A 13,327-nucleotide genomic window follows, 5' to 3' on the forward strand; every position below is an offset into this window, starting at 1 on the left:
ACTAGTTCAACTTGAGAAATTAAACATACCTCATTACTTGGTAGTCTTCTTTTTGTCATCACTCCATTGTTCTTATCCCCAATAATCTGATCTTCTGAATGATTCAATCTCACATACATAGGAGTCTTCTGACTCTCTGTTCCTCTTCTCGGTTCTTCAGTTACTGTTGAATTTTCTGATACTACCGGAGTAACTGGTTCAACACTCTATCCTAGTGAAGATGCTACCGGTTCAGATATAATCATTTCCACCACCGGTTCTTTCTCATAAACTCTGATTTGACCTCTATTCAACTCATCCACCTTGACATTAATACTCTCAACAATTCTCTGCAATCTCTTGTGATAAAATTTTCCAATGATATCATCTCTCTTGATATAACATTTACTACCAAACATTCTGAAATACTTAACTATAGGTGTATTGCCAAACCATAATTCATAAGGTGTCTTACCGATTTCTCCTTTGATATGTACTCTATTGAATTTATAAACCATTTTACTCACTTCTTCTCTATAGTAGATATGAGGTAGACTACCTTCCATTATCATTGTTCTAGCAGCATCCAAGATAGTTTTGTTCTTCCTTTCCACAACTTTATTCTAATGAGGTGTCTAGGGAGAAAAAAAATGTCTCCTTATACCATGCTTCTCACAAAAGTTATTAAACTCACCGGATGTAAATTTTCCACCATGATTTGACCTAAAACATTTAATCTTTAATCCTGTCTCTATCTCAACTTTAGCTTTAAAGATTTTAAAATTTTCAAAAGCCTCAGATTTCTCCCTTAGAAAAGCAACCCACATCATTCTAGAATAATCATCAATGATTAGCATGAAATATCTATCACCATGAAAACTTTCAACTTGAGCATGGCCACATAAATCGGTATGAGTAAGATCAAGAACATCATTAGATTTATCTTGTATACTCTTAAAAGAGGTTCTGATTTGTGTACCCATTTGACATTATTTACATACCGGATTATAGGGCTTCACAATTTTAGGTATATCTCTATCTACCTTAGTTGAACTGATATTTACAATGCAATCAAAATTCACTAGACATAACCTCTTATGCCATAGCCAAATCTCACCAATTTGTGCAATCAAACATGTCTTTTCACCGGAATTCAAATGAAATATATTACCTTTTTTTTGTGTACCGATTGCAATCTCCAAACTAGATATGTTAATGATTTTGCATTTTCCATCCTTGAATTGTAATTGAAATCCCTTATCCACCAATTATCCTACACTCAAAATATTATGCTTCAAACCTTCAACAAAGTAAACATTATTAGTATTGTGCTTACCATCCAATGATATAGTTCATTTTCCTTTGATCATACATGCTTTGTCATCTCCAAATCTAACCACACTACCATAAAATTCTTGCAAAGATAGAAACTTCCTTTTATCTCTAGTCATATGATGTGAACATCCACTGTCAATTACCCATTCATCCTTATCTTAAATTCTAGCAGCAAGTGCCTTCTCTTCATGTACATTCTCTTCTAGTGCCGAAACATTTTCCTTGATAGCCAGGAACACCCATTCCTTCCCATTGTCAGAACCCCTAGCAAACTCTTCTATCGGATCATCAATAGAATCAGTAACACCTTCCTCATCCGCTATGTAGCATGATTTTTCTATGTTTTTCTTGTACTTATACTTGTTCTGATATCTAGGGTTAGGCTTAAAATATCTTCTAACTCTCTCTTCAAATATTTAATTCCTTTCAGGACATCTCTAGATGAAAATGACCAATCTTATAACATGCAAAACATTTAAAATGTGTTTTTCCTTCATACTTACTTCCTACCGGTCCTTTAGGTACTCTTCTAGCAAATAGTGCTTCAAGTTTCTCAAACTCATCATATTCTCTCTTCATATCATCCAATTCCTTTTTCATATAAAGCATTCCAATCTTGCTTACCGGTTAATGATGCAGATGCATGAAAAGCAGGTTCAATTTTCACAGCTCCAGAAGGTCCAAATTCTTCAAGCTCAAAAGCAAATAATTTCCCAACCAAGGTATCTCTTCTGACAGAAGTATTATCCATTTTTATTAATTCATTAATAGTAGTAGCCTTCATCTTATAAGCTAGTGGTAGGGCTCTCAAAACTTTAGAAACTATTTCATCTTCACTCAAAGTTCCACCACAACATTGAATTCCCATAACAATCTCATTTAGCCTTTCCATGAATGCATTAATCCTTTCATCTTCTTCCATCTTTAGGTTTTCATATCTCACCCGGTAACCATCAAGTTTAGAAATATTCATAGTAGGGTGACCTTCATCAAGAGTCTACAACTTATCCCATATAGCCTTGCCAGATGATTTGTCGATTAATCCCATTATTTGTTGATCAGAAAGTCCACACAAGAGGGCTTCTCTTGCTCTATAATAATTCTCAAGCTCCTTATCGAAGTTTTCCATATGAGGATTTCCAGATGTCAAATTATGAGGTGTAACACCATTCTATGTGATCTCCCAAATCTCCTTGCTAAGACATCTTAGATGAGTCTCCATCTGAATCTTCCATACTGTGTAATTTGTTCTATCAAGCCAGCAAATATCTCTCTGAAAGATAGCTCCAGATGAACTGGATGAACTTGAACTGTTAGTTGCCATAGGATCTTCCTCAATCGGTTAAGCTTTATGCAGAGAGGACTAGAGCTATGATACCAATTGTTAGACAGGTCAAATAACCAAAAGACAACTGAGAGGGGGGGTGAATCAGTTGTCACAGATTATCAAAATCTTTAGCAATTAAAACTTTAATACCAAAACCCAAAAAATTATTACCGGAATGCTTAAACCAATTAAGCATAAACAGAAATCAGAGAACAACAACAAAGTCACTCTGTTTTGGAAGACTACATGGAAAAATTGCATGGTAGTAAAAAGTCGATGTCTCAAGGCTTTGCCAAGGGATAGAACAACAACAAAGTCACTCTGTTTGGGGAGACTTAGAAGCTCGATGAGGATTTGGTGGCATAATTTACTAATTTACAAAAGGAAGGTATCAAGTTTTATAGAGATCGAAAGTTTGTGGCGGAAGCTATTAAAAACTTCCCTAAAAGTGATGAAGAGAAGGTTCGGCTCGCCAAGAAGGACAATGTATCTTACTACCTCCCTCATCAGGTAAAGTTCTTTTGGTAGAAGATGTTAAGGGTTTTGATGGAATTCTTAACTGTTGATGGTAGGTTTATGAAGGTTTATAATTATCATTTTGCTATTCTAAACCATTTCCGTCATGGGTTTAAGATCTTTTTGCCTTTTTATTTAGCTTCATCCCCAAATGAAAGCTTGGCCGACCATGAAAAAAAACCCAAATCCTATCCCATAGCTCACCAAGGTCTCATTTTTCTTATTTATGACCATTTGAAGAAAAAAGCTAGGGTTAATAAGGAAGATCCTTTGGTGGAAAATGCCCATATTTCAGATAGTCATGATGGTTATGAGTTTGACAATGATTCATCTAACGTTCCTCTTCATAAGAAAGGGAGGGTTGATGATGTAGATAAAGAGGACATAGATGTGGAAGCTGGTTCTGAGGAGGAACAGGGGAAGGTGGCTGATGATGAAGTGGAGAATGAGAAGAAAAAGGCCGCAGGAGAAGAGGAGGAGGTGCAGAGAAAAGTGTATTTTGAAAAGCCTAATTCAAACCCTATTGTCTCGGATAGCAGGAATGTTGCTTAGAATACCATGGAGGAAGTTAACCCTAAATCTATGAGCTCTACGTAGGGTAGGGAAATGGTAGACTCCATTTTGAACATTGCCAAAAATAGCACTCTGGAATTTTTCAATTTCCAGAAATGGGTAATTGAAAATATCTCCAGTATTCAGAACAAACAGAGAGATTTGGATTATAAGATTCAGAATTTGATTAAGGATACCAATACTAGGAAAGAAGATGTGGAGGTGGACACTAATAAGGTAGATGATGAAATTGAAATGCAGGACTGGCCGGAAAAAGAAATGATTAAGGGAGACTTGAAGCATCTTGAAGATGTGATGAGAATCGTCAAAGATAAGCCGAATTACTAAAACTAAGAAGGCCTTGAAGAAATTTATGAATCACAGCCTTGAGGTTTTGAAGGTCTCATCTCAAAATATGAATGCCCTAGTTGATTATCTGGAGAAGAACCAACAGAACAAAGAGATGGTGATCATTGACGATATACCGACCTCCAGCTCTGCTCCCCAATCCTCTAGATGAAGAACAAGGTAGACTACCAGTGATTTGGAGATAAAGACTAAAGACATCCAATAGAAGCAGGATAACAAAGACTTGAGAGAAGCTGATAAGGCTATGATGATGCTAGTTAAGGACATGAAAGAGTCTATTAAAGTTTTTATCTGAAATGTAATACTGGTCTTTGTTTGTCAGTCTCTCGCTAGTTTTTTGTTGTCCTTTTCCCTAGCTGTTGTTTTTCCTACTGGTCTTTCGTAGCTTTTCTTTCTATGTACTGTTCTCTCTAGCTTCTTTCTTGCTTATCTTTACATTATGTAAGCGGGTTTTGGGTCCCTTAAAACCTGATTTTCCTTAATCAAAAATAATAATTAGAGAATAAATACCTTCCACATGACACCAAGATTTATACATAGAAAACCTTGTAAAGGGAAAAACCACGGTGGGAAGCCTACACACAGTCAGCTAATACTTTTGTAGTAAGTATGTGAATTACAATTAAGGGGCCTACACTTTTAGGAAGGCCAATAGCCTATAGTGTACTGCTCATCACAAAAGGAGTCTCACTAACTATATAGAAATCTAGACTATAATCCGGAAGAATGAATGAACTACAAAGATATCATCTCTTATTCCTGAGTACAATTCTGGTTAATCTCAATATCGGAGGACTAAATCCTCTTACATAAACCCAACTCAATCTCCAATGATCAACCAAATCCTCTACCTGAATGATATAATATCATTCACACATTACACATCCATATCCCTTTCCTATGATGATATGATCTATAATGAGATCTTACATCATATATATACAAACCATCGACCATAAACAATCAAGTCAGCCACTAGACAATAAACCAATTACATAATTACAATACATTTTGGCCTTAGACAAAACAAATAATATTTAACCCATAAGACATCCTAGAAACACATCGAGAGGTCCAATCCACAAGTTATATTAAGTTGGTCCATAACCCAGATCAACTGGGACCCAATATAGGTCCACATGCTAAAGCAATGATCCCAATCCACCAAGTCTCGAACATGATCACCATCAGCATTCTGAATCCATACCAGAATATGCATCAACACCATTTATGCATATCATCAAAGCTCTAGCGGTGAAACCCCCCTCGGAACCACAAACCAAGCTTCCAAGCAAATAGGATAGCATCTGATCACCAGACCAAAACCAACTAACTAAATATGAACATGATTACCATGAATAAGCCAATACCATAACCAAATCATACCGGAGCATACCGGATCATGTCAGATCCAATCCAACTAAAAACCATACATCCTACCGGGACCAGAAGGGTGTTGGTAAATCATCCAAAACATTTAGTGTTGACATCAATGACAAAACATCAATGCAACACATAATCAATTCCTCCAAATGGCCAACAATGTTCCCTCTATAGTGCCCATCCCAACACTATCATATTCCCTACCCCCTTACATAATATTATCATCAGTCCTATTGGGGTTAAGGTGTCTCAACCCTTGCAAATCCTAAAACTGAGCTGGTTTTTTTATATTTATTATTCCCACATCAACAAATATTTATTAAGATTGACTAGGGTAACACTGTGTATTTCTATCATTTTGTGCATGCTTTCTTGTGCGTTTGTGTGCAATATATTTTTTCTTGCATCTATATTGATCCTTGGATCCTACCTACCATCATGTTTTTATATAGTATAAGGTTGCATGTGACTTATTTTCTTATTCTTGGGACACATCCTCACCCTATTTTCTTATACCATGGTGCATAATATCATGTTATATATCAAATATAGAGTTCTTAATAAAATCTAACATAATTGGGAATTTTATCCTCCTTCCACTATCTCTCCATCCTTTCATCACTTATCCCTTCACCTCTTCTATCCCACCAATCAAATTGTATATTTGCATCTATTTCAAGAGCACATGCATGTTCTTTCAATCCATCTACCTCTTGAGGGTGCATCATTGTCCCTACCGTCTAGATCCTCCTATTAAATCCTTTAAATAGATATGTCATCTTTCATAATACCATTTTCTAATTCAACAAGTTTTATTCTTTTTTAAAATGATGCTACTATATATGGTGAAAATGGATAACAATAATAACAATATTGAAAGGCTAAATGAATTCAACCACAAAACCCTAGCCTAACAATCAACAAAGATCCACCATAACATATGAAGATTACCTAAGACAATGTAAATAAAACAAAATCACAAAGATTATACCATCACATGTCCAATAGGGTTTGGATCTCCATTCTTCCTATCTCCATTGATCTTGCTTGATATATTTGCTCTCAGATTTTATGTGCACAAGAGCTCAACAAAGAACGGAATGTGGTTGCAAGTAGGATCGTAGTGTAGTCAAGTGATCAAGTACTTAGGTCATTTGGATGCATCATTAGGGTTTGATAATGAAGGAAGCATCTCCTTATATAGAAGACACTATAAGAAATGGAGGGATAAGATTGAGAGGTGTAAAAGGAGGTCGGCTATGATTAGAGGGTAGGTAAAAGAAATAATAAAATAATGAAAGGGGTAGGTAGTGTATGAATTAAGAGATGAATGACATGTGTCATGAGTAGAAAAGGTTAATGAATTAATTAAATAAATAAAGATTTATTTAATTAATAGAAGAAGTGGGATAATTAAATAAATAAAAATATTTATTTAATTTAGGAAAAGGATAATTTAAATAAATAAATGTATATATTTAAATGAGAAATAAGGCTAGAAGAGGATAAATGAATTAATTAAATAAATAAAGATTTATTTAATTAATAGAAGAATTAGGCTTAAGATAATTAAATAAATAAAATATTTATTTAATTAGATTGGACAATTTTAGGTGTCTACAGCTACTATTGGCAATATGCTGGATTTGGTTAAGTGTTTTCATTGATGTCAACATTGTCTCCCAAAGGGAGACTATCCCAATTGGACCTATCCCGGTTAGTCTTGGTGATCATCTGGGTTTTGGCTATGATTCTGATCCGATATGATCAGATCTCTAGAATAGGTTTTGGATGCTTACTTTGGATGGTTATTTGTTTGCCATAATCTATTGGTTCATTTTTTGGTGCTCCGGTAACTAACGCTTATGTTCTCGGTTGGTATTTCTCGGTACTGGTTAGCTTTATCGGTAAGTGATATTTGGTGTTTTGGTCAGGCAATTTTGGTCCGGCTTATGGAATCAGTTTCTATCATGCTGAAGGTGCTTCATGATCATAGTTTGAGTGTTTGGTGACTTTGCATTGGCTGGCATGCTGTTATGGTGGTCCTATTTGGATCCGGTTAGACTTTCTATGTTACTTCACTAAGGGTTTCTACTGGCTGGTGAAGCGTGTTGGATTTTGGTCTTAGCAAAATTTTTGGCAGACGGAATTGTTTGGTGACTTCATTTAGGTCCATGCTAGGATATTCACCTTGTTAGAAGTGACCTTGTTAAAGGATTTCAAACACTCAATCAGAATGTCACCTTGCTAGAGGGCTTTACAAATAAGACTATTAAGTCCACTCAGTTAAGAGATTTTCTATCACTTCATAAAATAACAGTAATAAAAATCTATCTGCAACTTCACATCTAAAATGCTAAAGCAGATTCTAATTTGCTCAATACAATCTAGACATAGAACTAATATTATCTATCTGTTGGGCTCTATACTCTGTTATACATACAGTTCTTCAAGCTTTTGTGCTCGGTAATTCTTCGATCTGAAAAACATTTTACCCTACCTTGGAACTTGCATACATTTCTTGGAACTTGTGCTAGGGTATGTGGTTCAATCTGTGCTGTAGATCTTCATGCCGATTTTCCTTTGCCATAGATTCTTTAACAAACTTTATGCACAGCATACCAATCATTTAATTAGTTCTAGCTCATCAACTCCATTCATTAAATAACGCATGTAACCATTTGATGCATTCTGTTACAGCTTGGTTACAACTCGGTAAATACTAAACTTTACTTAGTAGACACTCTATCTTCATTAACTGATAGCGATAACCTTAGGGTTTACCGACTAGGTTCTTTGCTCGGTGACATAGTATTGTATTAACCTTACAATAAATAACATATGTATGATATCAATACAATATAAACATCATGATCTCATCATTGTCTAACTCAGTAATAGTTGCACATTGAATAACTTATTCATCCCCTTATTCATCATATTCTTTCTGTGTCTTTTACCGACACGTTTATACTCATCAAATCATACTTCTCAAGATATGGCAACATCATACTAATTTAGAAAATCAATATCTTGACATCAACGACAAAATAATAATATTAAGATAGTAAATTATCCTTAATCAGTTATATCCATAATCATCAACAACCTTCTTAATATCCTTATTGAAATGCCAACAATCTCCCATTGTCTGTTATAATGCCAACAATCTCCCCCTTTGGCATTGATAGCAAAACCAATTGATTTGACCTAATTGATTCGAATTGTTGTGATATTTGGAAATGCTCAAATGCTCTCCCCCTGTCATCAGTCTTCTCCCCTATACATTATACTTCTCTTTTCGCAGCCTTTCTTTTCTTCAGTCTTCTCCAGTCTTCTCCAGTATTCTCCAGTCTTCTCCCCCCTTGACAACATTGCCAAAAAGTAAAGAACTAAAACATAATTTCTTCCTGTATGAAGTGATTTCCTGTTGTGATGTATCAACTTAATCTCGGTCAGAGCATTTTGTCTACAATTCATGTTTCCTGTATTGTTTCCTGCACACCTTTAGAAAACCTCCTAAAGTGTGTAAATCAGCATCAACTCCTAAAAGATATTTTGTAGAGTCATCGAATTGATGCTTTCACTAAACTCGGTCAGTGAATGGAAGATAAGGGTAGGACCCCTAATTTACTTCTGAGATACTCAAAAGTGTCCCTCGGCAGTGGCTTGGTGAAGATATCTGCTATTTGTTCCTTTGTTCTAACATACTTCAACACCAATTTCTTCTCTTGAGCTTCTTCTCTAAGATAATGATATTTGATAGAGATGTGTTTCATCTTAGAGTGCATAATAGGATTCTTTGAAATGTTAATGGCACTAGTATTATCACAAAATATAGTTACTAGCTCGGTAACTTTCTCATTTATACCATCCAACAGTTGTTTGATCCATGCTATGTTGGTACAATTTAATGTTGCAGCAACATATTCAGCTTCTGTTTTTTACTGTGAAACACATCCTTGTTTCTTGCTAAGCCAACTTACTAGTCTTTCTGCTAAAAAGAAAGCTCCTCCACTTGTGCTTTTTTTGTCATCAATGTTGCCTGCCCAATCAGCATCAGTATAAACTTTTAAATCAAAGTCATTTCCTTTCTGATATACTAAGCCATAATCCTCAGTGCCTTTCAAGTATCTAAAAATTCTTTTGATTGTTGTCATGTGTGTTTCCTTGGGATCTGTAGAGAATCTTGCAACTATACCTACTGCATGTACTATATCTGGCCTACTCTGAACAACATATTGTAGCTTTTCAATCATGGATCAGTAAAGTGTCTCATCAATAGATGTAGATTCATCATTCTTTGATAATTTACAGTTGGTAGTCGTAGGAGTACTTACGGGTTTTGAATCCTCCATTCCAAATTTCTTCAAGATTTCCTTTATGTACTTGGATTGAGTAATGAAAATCTCATTTTTCATTTGTAGTATTTGTAAACCTATAAAATACTTTATCTCACCAATTAATGACATTTCAAATTCTTTTCTCATTTCATTTCCAAAGTTCTTGCATAAAGAGTCATTTCCACAAAATATAATATCATCAACAAATATGGCTGAGATCAGTATTCCATTTTCATCATTCTTCATGTACATATTGTTGTTCTCACTTGTCCTTATAAAACCAATCTTAATCAAATAAGAGTGCAATCTTTCATACCATGCTCTAGGTGCTTGTTTCAAACCATATAATGCTTTATTCAATTTACATACCTGATTTTTACTCTTGTCTTCAACAAATCCTTCAGGTTGTTCAACAAAAACTTCTTCTTCTAATAAACCATTCAGAAATGTAGATTTGACATATCCATTTGATATACCTTGAAATTTTTGTAAGCAGCGTATGCCAACAATGTTCTTACTCCTTCTAGTTTAGCCACAGGTGCAAAAGTTTCACCATAATCAATTCCTTCTTCTTGGGCATAACCTTTGCAAAATAGTCTTGCTTTATTTCAAATGACCTCTCCTTTTTCATTCAGCTTGTTTCTGAAAATCCAATTTGTATCGATTACATTTTTGTCCTTTGGTCTTGGGACCAGTGTCCATGTGTCATTCTTTTTTATTTGATCAATCTCTTCTATCATAGCTTTTATCCAATCTTCACTGTTAAATGCCTCTTTCACTATTCTTGGCTCAAATTCAGATATTAGACAAGTGTTCTGTCTCAGTTTGTTCCTTGTCATAACTAGATCATCCTTATCTCCTATAATCTACGTTGACGCATGATGTCTTCTGACATATTTGGCTAATATAGGCTCGGTAGGCTCTGTATGATCTTCTTCATCACTTGGTAACTGGATATTCTCTTCATTTTCTTCAACAGTTTTCTGGGTAAGACTTGTTGGTTGAACATAGACAAATTCATCATAGTCTTCTAGTTCCTTGGAATTTCCTTCATCATTTCTTTCTGCAAATTCATCAATTTTCACATTTGCACTTTTCACTATTTTGTTAGATCATTTGATCAGACATTTAAATGCTTTGCTTCTAGAAGAATAACCAAGAAATGTTCCTTCTTCACTTTTCCGATCAAACTTGCCATTTCTATCTTCTTTGTGTACATAGCATCTACTTCCAAAGATTTTGAAATAACTTATATTAGGTTTCTTGTCATACTATATTTTATATGGTGTCTTCATAATTCCTTTCTTTAGTTGTACTCGGTTCAGGGTGTAAACTGCTGTGCTTATTGCTTCTCTCCAAAATGTTTGTGGCACTTTCTTTTCAATCATCAGGGTTTTGGCACAATCCACAATAGATTTGTTTCTTCTCTCAGCTATTCCATTTTGCTGTGGAGTTCTTGGTGCAGAGACTTGTCTTTTAATACCATGATCATTGCAGAATAAGTTGAACTCATTAGATGTGAACTCTCCTCCTCTATCTGATCTAAGACATTTCAGTTGTCTTCCTGTTTCATTTTCAACTCCTGCCTTGTACCATTTAAACATTTGAAAAGCTTCTGATTTTTTTTTTTTAAAACATAATTGACATCATCCTTGAGTAATCATCCACAAATAATATGAAATATTTATCACCATAATAACTTTGAACTTTCATAGGACCACAAAGATCAGTGTGCACAAGATCTAAAATTCCCTTAGAAGTGTAAGACTTACTTGTAAAGCTTGATCTTGTCATCTTACCCATCTGGCATCCTCGGCACATAGCATTCTCAGGTTTTTCCAAACTCGGTAGACCTCTTACTCAGTGCTTCTTACTTATTTTGATTAGATTATCAAAATTTACATGACAAAACCTTTTATGCCATAACCAGGTATCATCTATCTTTGCATACAGACACTTATTCTGAGTTGAGTCAAGGTGAAATATGTTACCTTTTGCTTGTGTCCCAGTAGCAGCTAACTTTCCATTCTAGTCATGAGCTTTGACAATTCCTTTTTGAAATTCTATTTGGTATCCTATATTGTTTAGCTGTGCTACACTCAACAAATTGTATTTCAAACCTTCAACCCAATAAACATCATTGCATCTTGCATTGTCAAGAAGTGTTATAGATCCTTTACCTTTTACTGGACATGGTGCATCATTAACAAATCTTACATAGCCTCCATCATAATCTTCTAACATAACAAACTTGTGTATATCACCAGTCATGTGATGTGAGCATCCACTATCTATGATCCAAGAATCATTAGTATTTATGTGAGATATTAGGGTTTTTCTTCATACCTTTCTTCATCTGATCCATCTTTGATAGACACATAAACTACTTCCTCTATATCAGTTTCATCTGATTTATCATCATTGGATTCCTCATCAGCTATTAAGCATGTCTTTCTATCTCTTCTTCTAAAGTCTCGGTGTGCTCTGTAATGATTGTCTTTCTATCTATTATCTCGGTAATCTCTCTTTTCAGTAGGATCTTTGTCAGGACAGTTAGAAGCCATGTGTCCTATCTTATCACAATTGAAACATTTCAAAGGTAGTTTTCCTTTATACTTACCTTTGCCTCTCGGTAACCTTCTGGCTAATAGTGGTTCAAACTCTTCTTGCTTTCTGATTTCCTCATACAGTTTGTGTACTTCCTCCATGTTCTTATGAAATCTTTCACTTGCTCCACTGTGATCTCCTTCGGAGTACTTATACTTTCTTTCATTGTAGTTATTAGATTCATCAAGATGAAAAGAACTAAATGCAGATTCAACTTTATTTACCGAAGACCCACTGTTATCAAAATTACTTAACTCAAATGCATGTAGCTTACCAATAGTAGCATCTAAAGAAACTAGCATATTGGGTATAGACCTTAATTCATTAATTGTAGAGACTCTGATTGCATAAGATGGTAGAAGGGTTCTTAACAACTTACTTGTTATATCCTTTTCTTCAATGGTTCCACCTGCTCCTTTGATTTGATTGACAATCTCCTTTAGTCTTGTACTATACTGAGTTATGTTCTCACCTTCATTCATCCTCATAGATTCAATTTTCCCTCTTAGACAATTCACTTTTTCTCTTTGAACATGTTCATCACCACCATATACACATATGAGCTTGTCCCACATTGCCTTCAAATCATTGCAGCCTTCTAGATCATTAAACTCTCAGTCGATCAATGCAGATGTTATTTCAATCATTGCTTGGATATGTTCTTTCTTTGCCTTTATCTCTTCCATTGTCAATGGATAGGTGCTCAGTGTAATGAAATCATTCTCCAGATAATATACAACATATTCTCCAGCTCTTGATAGGTGCAGCTTCATCCTTTTCTGCCATGTAGAGAAACTTGACTTGTTCAACTTCGGTGCATCCCTCTTATACATCTTTCGATCTTTGCCTCAAGTACCTTTAAACTTTTCTTCTAGAGTCCAAAGCTCTGATACCAATTGATAGTTCTGATACTTAA

Source organism: Cryptomeria japonica, chromosome 8, assembly GCF_030272615.1.
Source record: "Cryptomeria japonica chromosome 8, Sugi_1.0, whole genome shotgun sequence".
NCBI lineage: Eukaryota > Viridiplantae > Streptophyta > Pinopsida > Cupressales > Cupressaceae > Cryptomeria > Cryptomeria japonica.